General features: G+C 42.0%; 1 protein-coding gene and 1 long non-coding RNA gene across 11 annotated transcripts in view; one reads left to right on the top strand and one right to left on the bottom strand.

The window, feature by feature from the left end:
• Window positions 1-12,465, top strand: part of ERMARD (ER membrane associated RNA degradation) — a 591,898-nt gene that overhangs the window by 433,710 nt on the left and 145,723 nt on the right. The gene's annotated exons all lie outside the window — the stretch shown is intronic.
• LOC138681653 (uncharacterized) overlaps window positions 9,934-12,465 on the bottom strand; it is a 172,457-nt gene continuing 169,925 nt past the window's right edge. Inside the window, exon 3 of the long non-coding RNA XR_011321951.1 lies at window positions 9,934-10,231. This is a non-coding gene — a long non-coding RNA (uncharacterized lncRNA). The remainder of the gene's footprint in view (window positions 10,232-12,465) is intronic.

Genomic DNA, 12,465 nt, shown 5'->3' with positions numbered 1-12,465 from the left:
TCACTTTTTCTTTACAGTATAGTGATCAATCGATTAATTTTTTGGACACTCTAGTGATGATGGGGGCGGATGGGATGGTTGACACCGACCTATATGTTTTTAGTACCCCACGTAATGGGACATTCCCTTGTTTGGGATGCCTACAATGTTCAAATATGATGAAGGGGGACTCATTCACTCACCCACGTTCAGGACAAAGATTTCCCATAAAAGGACACTTCACGTGTAATTCATCATTCGTCATATATTTGATTAAGTGTCCATGCGGTCTCGGATATGTTGGTGAAACTACCCAGCATATCCGGGACCGCATCTCCCAACACAAGTCTACCATTAGATGTGGGCATACTCTCCTTCCGGTTCCTGCTCATTTTTCTCAAAACAACCATACAATTGCCCAACTGAGATATCAAGTGATTGATTGGATCCCTCCTATGAGAAGAGGGGGGAACAGAATAGAAAAATTGAAAATACGGCAATCCTATTGGATTCACAAGTTACAAACCCTTTCTCCATTTGGCCTCAACAGGGAATATGAGGTTATGTACTAGGTGTCCTTTTTCTCATAGACCTGATACCATCTATCCCCCTTTCCCTTTTCTTTATTTCAATCTGGGTTCATGTATACATCTTATAATATACATTATTATTTTATGCTATTTGCATGGTACAGTATATATGTATATATTCTTTATATTTGCGTCTATATCCCCATAATATTATAATATTATGACAGTGCGCATTCTTTAATATCATAGTTTTTTCTCATGGTCCTTTCCTCTTCTTCACAGACAGGCGCTGACCCACGCTGAGCTATTATCAGGAAGAGTCACATGACCGGCCGGACTTTGTCGGCTTTTTCCGGCGGCTTTCGGCTCCTTTCGGCTTGCGAGCCTCGCACGCGCACTTCACATTGCCACCCGGAAGTATTCTCATACCGGGTTCACCCAGGCAGCTTAAGAGGACGCACGTTTTCAGCGTCCTGACACCGCACTTCGGACCTCGGCAAGCAACCGACTCACTGCCTCGGGTAAGATCACGTCACTTTCTTCTTTATCACGCTATCTGGCGGCTGCCAGTATGGGGGATTCCACTTTCACTTTCCTTAATTACACCGCACTCCGATTTTCTTATCTTGCAGTGGGGATTACTTTCCCTGTTATGTCTTCAAGGACTTGTTAGATGTTTCTCTTCATGTTTTTTCCGGTCCTACTCCCTGGTTTCCGTATAGTGAGCTATATACTCATTTACCTTGTATTAGATGATATTTTTTGCAGCGCCATATACCCTCTTTTGCAGTGATATTGTAGTGAGATACATATATTTATATTCTTTACAGTGTGGCATTATTAGATGATATTTTTGGCAGCGCTTTACACCCTCTTTTGCAGTGATATTTTACTGAGATACGTATTTATATACATTTTTTGCAGTGAAAACCATAATTTTTGCAGTGAAACTCATACATTTTTTGGCATAGTATGACTATGAGATTATATCTATTTTTTTCTTTTTTCTTCTTTTTTACCTAGTAGGGTTACTTGATTTTGACATTAATTTTCTGTGTTCTCTGCATGTATGATGGAGTTTTTCAACTTTTTCAATTTTTACTGCTATTCTATTCAAGTTTGCTACGAAATTATGTATATACTTTGTTTTGTTCAAATTTTATGTACTAAATATAATTTTGTATTGTCTTATATTCAGGTATCTCTTGATAAAGGCTTATGATACAGCCGAAAAGTTGAATTATGATACCCATGTCATGTACCTCTATGGTCCTTATGTTGTGCGATACTGATTTGAATTGATCTGAATATACAAAGAGAAGATTTATAAATATCTCAAATAAACTTATTTCAATTTTTGACTTGAAAACAGTGTGCCGGATTTTTTTTCCTTGAGACTATTTGATATTTTCCAGAGCACCTACAAGTATTAACAGTGAGCCACTCCTTGATCTACTCTAGACCAGCAAAGCACCCCACACCATCACACCTCCACCATGCTTCACAGTGGGAACCAGGCATGTAGAGTCCATCCGTTCACCTTTTGTGAACGCACAAAGACACGGTGGGTGGAACTAAAGATATCAAATTTGGACTCATCAGACCAAATCACAGATTTCCACTGGTCTAATGTCCATTCCTTGTCTTCTTTAGCCCAAACCAGTCTCTTCTTCTTGTTGCCTGTCCTTAACAGTGGTTTCCTAGCAGCTATTTTACCATGAAGGCCTGCTGCACAAAGTCTCCTCTTAACAGTTGTTGTAGAGATGTGTCTGCTGCTAGAACTCTGTGTGGCATTGACCTGGTCTCTAATCTGAGCTGCTGTTAACCTGCGATTTCTGAGGCTGGTGACTCGGATAAACTTATCCTCAGAAGCAGAGGTGACTCTTGTCTTCCTTTCCTGTGGCGGTCCTCATGTGAGCCAGTTTCTTTTTAGCGCTTGATGATTTTTGCAACTGCACTTGGGGACACTTTCAAAGTTTTCCCAATTTTTGGGACTGACTGACTGACCTTCATTTCTTAAAGTAATGATGGCCACTCGTTTTTCTTTACTTAGCTGCTTTTTTCTTGCCATAATACAAATTCTAACAGTCTATTCAGTAGGGGTATCCCAACCCCATTTATAAGGCAATAAATCCCACTTATTAAACCTGACAGGGCACACCTGTGAAGTGAAAACCATTTCTGGTGACTACCTCTTGAAAATCATCAAGAGAATGCCAAGAGTGTGCAAAGCAGTCATGAAAGCAAAAGGTGGCTACTTTAAAGAACCTAGAATATAAGACATATTTTCAGTTGTTTCACACTTTTTTGTTAAGTATCTAATTCCACATGTGGTAATTCATAGTTTTGATGCCTTCAGTGTGAATTTACAATGTTCATAGTCATGAAAATACAGAAAAATCTTTAAATGAGAAGGTGTGTCCAAACTTTCGGTCTGTACTGTATATATTTCCATCACACTAGGACACACAAGGGGAACTCCTCCACCTCCGACTGCAATGAGGATTCATCAGGGTTGCGCTGGCTCCTGCATGAGACACTGAGCACCCCTGCTTTCCCCACAAGTGCCAGAATGTGCTGAAGTCCCGCCCTATTATCACGGATTGTAGTGAGTCTCTGTCTACCCCGACCTCGTGGAACTCCGTGCAACGGATCATTTTAATCAACATCCTGGTAACAGGGTAGTCTTTGGCATCCCCGTGGATACAGCGGACACCCACATGTTTCCCTGTGATCAACTGGTGGGGAAGCATGGCCCTAATCCGGATCAACAAGTTCCCAAAGTCCAAGAGTCCTGACACCAGTACTCCATTTATGTTCACGGGACATGACTGCACCCCCTCTCTGGGATGATAGTCCACACTGCAGGCTGGGTAGGCAAATACAAGTAGCGCCTGCCCAGGCTGCAATCCATATGCTTGGCCAATATGGGGCAAGGGGCCGCTATGTGTCCAGGACCGTGACTGACACCGCCAGCAGATCAGGTTTTTAGCAGCGGCTTTTGGTAGCCCTTCAGCGTCTCCTTGGGACCTTGGACTCCCCCCTGTGTTGGCTATGTTGCTCCTCTTTTGGAACACGGGCTGCTGTTGGCTTTCTCAGTTACCTCTCGTCCACCTGGTACCTTTGTACGAGGCCCACCAGGTCATCTGCATTCCGGGGTCTCCTTGGGCAACCCAGGTCTGCACCGGCGGCCTGGGGAGCGAGTGAAGAAATCTGTCCATCTGTAAATGTAAAAAAAAACAAACACTACATACTTACATTCCGGTGTCTGTCCCCCGGCGTTCTGCTTCCCTGCACTGTGTAAGTGCTGGCCGTAAAAGCAGAGCGGTGACGTCACTGCTGTAATCTGCTTTACGGCTGGCCGGCGCTGACACAGGATGCAGGAGGAGTGCAGGGAAGCAGGACGCCGGGGGACACCACAGACACCGGAATGTAAGTATGTAGTGTTGTTTCTTTTTTTTACATTTACACTGGTAACCAGGGTAAACATCGGGTTACTAAGCGCGGCCCTGCGCTTAGTAACCCGATATTTACCCTGGTTACCAGTGAAGACATCGCTGAATCGGCATCACACACGCCGATTCAGCGATGTCTGCGGGAGATCCAGCGACGAAATAAAGTTCTGGACTTTCTGCTCCGACCAACGATGTCACAGCAGGATCCAGATCGCTGCTGCGTGTCAAACACAACGATATCGCTATCCAGGACGCTGCAACGTCACGGATCGCTAGCGATATCGTTGTGAAGTTGGTCAGTGTGACGGTACCTTAACAGTAAAGAATCTGTGTCTTTGATTAAAATTAAACGTTTCCTTTAAACGTGGAGGATGCTACCTTGTCCCTGTCGTAGGCCTGAGTGTAAAAAGAACAGTAGAAAGATCTCTGTACTGTCCCATCATACAGTGCCTTGCGAATGTATTCGGCTCCCTGGAACTTTTCAACCTTTTTCCACATATCATGCTTCTTACCCCGAGACATAAAAAAGCCAGGCTGGAGTTTGCCAAAACTTACATGAAAAAGCCTAAAATGTTTTGGAAGAATGTTCTCTGGTCAGATGAGACAAAAGTAGAGCTTTTTGGGCAAAGGCATCAACAGAGTTTACAGGAGAAAAAAAGAGGCATTCAAAGAAAAGAACAGGTTCCCTGATGTTTTGGGGTTGCTTTGCTGCCTCTGACACTGGACTGCTTGATCGTGTGCATGGCATTATGAAGTCTGAAGACTACCAACAAATTTTGCAACATAATGTAGAGCCCATTATATAGAGAAAAAAACGGAGTACAAGTCCATACAAAAATGACAAATGTATTGAATACAAACAAAAAATAGTCAGATATCAAATGTATTAAAACAAATAAAGTACACAAGGGTATTGCAAGCAAAAGAGATAGTTGAGGTAGCCCCCTGACGAAGCTGACGCGAAACGCGCGTTGGGGCTACAGCGTGGATTTTCTCTGAGTGCCAGCTTTGGGGTAAGGATTCAGGGTGTTTTTTTCGATCACCTACAATATGTTATTGATTGGAGCCTGTGTACAGGGCTCAGGGATCGGTCCACATGGACTCTATTAATTTATACAGATCCTACACACCCCGACCCCCTCCCCCCGTTCTATTTGTTGCACTATGCACTTTATAATAATACAAATGGCATCAGATATTTTCCACGCTGTCTTTTATCTGTGCTACCTCAACTATTTTTTGTTTGTATTCAATAAATTTGTCATTTTTGTATGGACTTGTACTCCGTTTTTTCTCTATATAATCCAGTTTTGGGAGTATCCTATATGTATTTATGAGTGATACTTCTCCTTAGTAGGCTCCCCCACAGTGGTTGTGAGCATGGTGGAGAAGTTTGGAACTATATGTTTCAGTTTGGGCTTGTTATATTATAATGTAGAGCCCAGTGTGATGAAGCTGGGTCTCCCTCAGAGGTCATGGGACTTCCAGCTAGACAATGACCCAAAACACACTTCAAAAAGCACTAGAAAATGGTTTGAGAGAAAGCACTGGAGACTTCTAAGGTGGCCAGCAATGAGTCCAGACCTGAATCCCATAGAACACCTGTGGAGAGATCTAAAAATGGCAGTTTGGAGAAGGCACCCTTCAAATATCAGGGACCTGGAGCAGTTTGCCAAAGAAGAATGGTCTAAAATTCCAGCAGAGCATTGTAAGAAACTCATTGATGGTTATTGGTAGCGGTTGGTCGCAGTTATTTTGGCTAAAGGTTGTGCAACCAAATATTAGGCTGAGGGTGCTAATACTTTTGTCCGGCCCATTTTTGGAGTTTTGTGTGAAATGATCAATGTTTTGCTTTTTGCTTCATTCTCTTTTGTGTTTTTTCATTTAAGACAAATGAAGATAGCAATACCAAATAATTTGTGATTGCAATCATTTTCAGGAAGAAACTGAGTATTATCTGACAGAATTGCAGGGGTGTGAATACTTTTGGCCATGACTGTATATATAATGCACCTGTGTGTAATCAAGTCTCCGTATAAATGCACCTGCTCTGCGATAGTCTCAGGGTTCTGTTTGAAGCACAGAGAGCATCCTGAAGACCAAGGAACACAACAGGCAGCTCTGTGATACTGTTGTGGAGAAGGTTGAAGCTGGATTTAGATACAAAATGATTTCCAAAACTTTAAACATCCCGAGGAGCACTGTGCAAGCGATCGTATTGAAATGGAAGGAGTATCATACCACTGCATTTCTACCAAGGCCCGGCCATCCCTCTAAACTTTCATCTCAAACAAGGAGAAGACTGATCAGAGATGCAGCCAAGAGGCCCATGATCACTCTGGATGAACTGCAGAGATCTACAGCTGAGGTGGGACAGTCTGTCCATAGGACAACAATCAGTCATACACTGCACAAATCTGGCCTTTATGGAAGAGTGGCAAGAAGAAAGCCATTTCTCAAAGATATGCATTAAAAGTGTACTTTAAAGTTTGCAACAAGCCACCTGGCAGACACACCAAACATGTGGAAGTAGGTGCTCTGGTCAGATGTAACCAAAATCAAACTTTTTGGCAACAATGCCAAACAATATGTTTGGCATAAAGGCAACACAGCTCATCACCCTGAACACATCATCCCCACTGTCAAACATGGTGGTGGCAGCATCTTGGTTTGGGCCTGCTTTTCTTTAGCAGGGATAGGGAAGATGGTTAAAACTGATGGGAAGATGGATGGAGCCAAATACAGGACCATTCTTGAAGAAAACCTGTTGGAGTCTGCAAAAGACCTGAGACTGGACGCAGATTTGTCTTCCAACAAGACAATGATCCTAAACATAAAGCAAAATCTACACTGGAATGCTTCACAAATAAACGTATCCAGGTGTTAGAATGGCCAAGTCAAAGTCCATACCTCCATCCAATCGAGAATCTGTGGAAAGAGCTGAAAACTGCTGTTCACAAACGATCACCATCAAACCTCACAGAGCTCGAGCTGTTTGCCATGGAAGAATGGGCAAGAATTTCAATCTCTCGATGTACAAAACTGATAGAGACATACCCCAAGTGCAGCTGTAATCGCAGCAAAAGGTGGCGCAACAAAGTATTAAGTTATAGGGGACGAATAATATTGCATGCCCTACTTTTCAGTTTTTGAATTTCCACAAAAATTTAAAATGACCAATACATTTCATTCAACTTCACAATTGTGTTCCACTTGTTGTTGATTCTTCACCAAAATTTTACATTTGATATCTTTATGTTTGAGGCATGACATGTGGGAAAAGGTTGAAAAGTTCCAGGGAGCCGAATACTTTCGCAAGGCACTGCATATTTGTACATTGTAATAACATCGTCCTTTACCCGAGTTTAATCACCTGCCTTGATGTTGCTGTCCACCATTCCCTTAATAACCTTGGATGCTCTTCTCTGCGCCCACTCTAGTTCAGCTGTGTTCTTCTTATACAATAGAGACCAAAATTTTACACAGTATTCTAAATGTGGCCATACTATTAACTTGTATAGAGGCAAAACTATGTTTTCGTCATGAGCATCTATAGCTCTTTTAATGCATCCCATTATTTTATTTCCCTTGGCAGCAGCTGCCTGACACTGATCACTAAAGTGGAGTTTGCCGTCCACCTATACATCCAAGATTTTCAGCGACAGTGTCACCCAGTGTTTTACAATTAAGAACACAATAATACATTTTATTTTCCTTGCGCAAATGCATAACCTTACATTTAGCCTCATTAAATTTAACCCCTTTCTGACCTCGGACGGGATAGTACGTCTGAGGTCAGAAGCCCCGCTGTGATGCGGGCTCCGGCGGTGAGCCCGCATCAAAGCCAGGACATGTCAGCTGTTTTGAATAGCTGATAAGATAGAAATGAGGCGCACCGCAATATAAATATGATATTACCCGGAGGGTGCAATAGCAGTAATAAGACAGAGCCAAAAAATAGGAGAAAAGCATTACTGCACCACATGCACACCATCCAAATTATGACACATATAATGAGAATAGCAAAAAGGTAATTTATTAACACATCTTAAGACACACCAACAATTAAAACATACTTAAAACAACCAAAAACAATATAACTCAGGCTGTAATTGCCGTATTTATACGCTTATTTCATATGGCAATTACAGCCTGAGTTATATTGTTTTTGGTTGTTTTAAGTATGTTTTAATTGTTGGTGTGCCTTAAGATGTGTTAATAAATTACCTTTTTACTATTCTCATTATATGTGTCATAATTTGGATGGTGTGCATGTGGTGCAGTAATGCTTTTCTCCTATTTTCTGTTTTGAATTGCTGACATGTGCCCGCAATAGCGGCGGGTGAAATTGTGATTCACCCACTGCTATTAACTAGTTAAATACCGCTGTCAAACGCAGACAGCAGTATTTAACTATCGCTTCCGGCCGAGCAACCAGAAATGGCGCATCGCCGACCCCCGTCACATGTTCGGGGGTCAGCGATGCTTCTGCATTGTAGCCACAGAGGTTCTTGAGACCTCTATGTTTACTGATCCCCGCTAGCTGTGAGCACCACCCTGTGGCCGGCGCTCATTTGCACACCTGCATTTCTGCTGCATAGCAGCGACCTGATGATCGCTGCTATGTAGCAGAGCCGATCCAGTTGTGCCAGCTTATAACCTCCCATGGAGGCTATTGAAGCATGGCAAAAAAAAAGAAAAGTAAAAATAAAATGTGAAAAAAATAAAAAAATATATAAAAGTTTAAATCACCCCGCTTTCACCCCATTCAAAATAAAACAATAAAAAAAAAATCAAACCTACACATATTTGGTATCGCCTCGTTCAGATCCGCCCGATCAATAAAAAAAAAGCATTAACCTGATCGCTAAATGGCGTAGCGACAAAAAAATTCGAAACGCCAGAATTAATTTTTTTTGGTCGCCATGACGTTGCATTAAAATGCAATAACAGGCGATCAAAAGAATGTATCTACACAAAAGTGGTACAAATAAAAACGTCAGCTTGGATCGCAAAAAATAAGCCCTCAACCAACCCCAGATCATGAAAAATGGAGACGCTACGGGTATCGGAAAATGGCGCCATATTTTTTTTTTTTTAGCAAAGTTTTGAATTTTTTTTCACCACTTAGATAAAAAATAACCTAGTCATTTTTGGTGTCTATGAACTCGTAATGACCTGGAGAATCATAATTTATCAGTTTTAGCATTTAGTGAACCTAGCAAAAAAGCCAAACAAAAACAAGTGTGGGATTGAACTTGTTTTGCAGTTTCACCGCACTTGGAAATTTGTTCCCATTTTCTAGTACATGACATGCTAAAACCAATGATGTCGTTCAAAAGTACAACTCGTCCTGCAAAAAATACGCCCTCACATGGCCATATTGATGGAAAAATAAAAAAGTTATGGCTCTGGGAAGGAGGGGAGCAAAAAACGAACACGGAAAAACGGAAAATCCCAAGGTCATGAAGGGGTTAATTTGCCATTTCTCAGCCCAAGCCTCTAGATTACATAACTCTTTTTGAACTATTAAATTATCCCCCTTTTTGTTGCGTACCGTGGGGTTTAGTCTTGATCCAGGGAACTAGTCTGATTGCTGTATGTGGAGTCAGGAACAATTTTTTTTCCCCAATGTGGAGCTTACTCTTTGCCACATGGGTGTTTTTTTTTGCCTTCCTCTGGATCAACATGTTAGGGCATGTTAGGCTAGGCTATGGGTTGAACTAGATGGACTTAGTCTTCCTTCAACCTTAATAACTATGTTACTACATATATCATAAAATATTATAATTCCACTCTATGCCACCTACAAGGTCATTAATAAATATGTGAAAAGAGTATGGCCTAATATTGACCCCTATGGTGCCACACTTTTAACTGTACCTAATCTAGTGTGTGCAACGCATGGAAGCGAAGACACAGATGTTGAAGTGCACATTCGTTTAATTCAATTTTTGTGGAACCACGGGACCACTGACCATGGGGCTCTGAAGTGGGCGTAACTATGCGAGTCCAACACACCCGTAGTAAGACCCCTGAAACAGGGCCAGATTGGAATGCCTGGAAAATGCAAGGTGCTACCTCTAATTAGACCCCGGACACGTGGAAGCTGACCCAGCAGGACTGGCGGGCTGGCCAGAACCGCAGGTAATGGAGAACTTGGCAGAAGATAGGTGACTGATTCTGGTAGCAGGCAGCAGCTGGAATGGACTGGCGCAGAAGATACTAGCGAGGTCCTGGAAGGCGAGGAAAGGCAGGATGGGAGCACTGGGGAGACAAACCAGAGTTAGCGAGATGCTGACAGAACATAAATACAAAGGTACAGAAAACCTGAATACTAGCAACAGGAAACACACACTTATATCACATATGAAAAAATGGAGAACGGTCCAGAAATATCAAAAATAACAATTTTATTGAATAAATAACAACTAATCAAAAGTACAAAATACAAAATATAAAAGACTAGGATCGGGAAAAAGGGGGCCCGAAGTCCCGACCAAAAAGATGGAAAAAACGGCCAGCATGGGAAAGACACACAGGCTAAGTGCCATACATAAATAAAGGAACCCTGAGTAATAGATCCGTTTGAGTCCAATGACTATTTACATCAGATATGTAGTGCGCACTACCTTCTGACAACACTCCGGTTCATGTATTATCACATTTGCTTACCCATGCTTCTGCCAGGTCGGGATCAATGCCCCCTGCCGCCACTGACGCGCGTTTCGCCTTCTTTGTCAAGGACCGCACCTTGACAAAGAAGGTGAAACGCACGTCGGTGGCGGCAGGGGGCATTGATCCCGACCTGGCAGAAGCATGGGTAAGCAAATGTGATAATACATGAACCGGAGTGTTGTCAGAAGGTAGTGCGCACTACATATCTGATGTAAATAGTCATTGGACTCAAACGGATCTATTACTCAGGGTTCCTTTATTTATGTATGGCACTTAGCCTGTGTGTCTTTCCCATGCTGGCCATTTTTTCCATCTTTTTGGTCGGGACTTCGGGCCCCCTTTTTCCCGATCCTAGTCTTTTATATTTTGTATTTTGTACTTTTGATTAGTTGTTATTTATTCAATAAAATTGTTATTTTTGATATTTCTGGACCGTTCTCCATTTTTTCATATGTGCTATATCTGATAGGGAGAGTCCGGCTGGTGCACGGATATGAATACTGTAGTTTGTTCTGATAGCACCATTTCACCTTTTGTACCTTATATGGTGTATGTTTATTTAAGGAAACACACACTTGTTGCTCAGGCACCTCCCAAAAGGGCAGAGGTGTCTAAAATAGTACTTATCACTCGGCCATTGGTTGGGACCCTTAGAGAAATTAGCGTGCTGTGTCTTTAAGAGGCCGGGAGCATGCGCCCTCAGAGCAGTGCCCGGAGACCTGTGGTCTGTTTGCCAAAACCCAGAAGCAGCAGCAGAGGAAGACAGCGCGGGACAAGGAACGGAGGCCTTTAGGGATCGGCATCCCTGCTGGAAACCGCACACATGCGTCGGACACAAGGAGTGGACCGGGAGGTAAGCAGGATCGCTTGTGCAAGAGTGTGTTCCAGTTATAACCACCCTTTGTTTCCTATCAATGAGCCAGTAACACACATTTTCCCCTAGTCCCATTTTTCTCATGTTATGTACCAAGTTTTGGTGTTGCTCCGTATCAAACTTTTTTGAAAAGTCCATGTAGACCACATCCACTGCGTTTTCCTAGTCCAATCTGGAACTTACCTCCTTATCGAAGCTGATCAGACCGATCCCTCATAAAACCATGTTGATGCTGGGTCATGAGGTTATTTTTATTGATACTCCAGGATAGCATTTCTTAGGAAACTTAAAGTTTAAACTTACTGGCTGATAATTTCCAGGCTCATATTTTGTCCCCTTTTTGAATATTGGCACCACATTTGCTATGCGACAGTCCTGTGGTACAGACCCTCTTTTTATGAAATCTATGAATATTAAAAATAAGAGTCTGTCTATCACTGTACTTAATAACTACAGTACTTGGGGGTGTATGCCATCTGAGTCCAGGGATTTGTCTACTTTAGTGATTTTGAGATGGCACCATACTTCCTGCTGGGTTAAGCAGGTGACATTTAGTGGAGAATTTCAAGTATCCCTGGTCATATTGTTTGTCATGGGATTTTCTGGTATAAATACTGAAGAGAAAAAAAAGTTTAGCATATTGGCCTTTCTCTCATCCTGTAACACCATTTCACCCAACATTATCATTTTTCAATTTGTTACTGTTTATATAGTTGATGAATATCTTTGGATTATTTTTGCTTTTTTGGCAATGAGATTCTCTGTCTCAGTCTTTGCTTTTCTTGATATGATTTTTAAGCATTTTTTCTATAATTGTTTAATGCCTTGTCTCTACCCTTTTCCTTTAGTTCTCTAAACTCTTTCTTTTTGTCATTTATCGCTCTCCTTACAACTCTATTTAGCTATAGTGGTTTCATCCTATTTCTAGATTATTTATTCCCACAAGGAA

This window comes from Ranitomeya imitator, chromosome 5 (assembly GCF_032444005.1).
Source record: "Ranitomeya imitator isolate aRanImi1 chromosome 5, aRanImi1.pri, whole genome shotgun sequence".
NCBI lineage: Eukaryota > Metazoa > Chordata > Amphibia > Anura > Dendrobatidae > Ranitomeya > Ranitomeya imitator.
The sequence above is the reverse complement of the archived record's forward strand: the minus strand, read 5'-3'. Positions and strand labels throughout refer to the sequence as shown.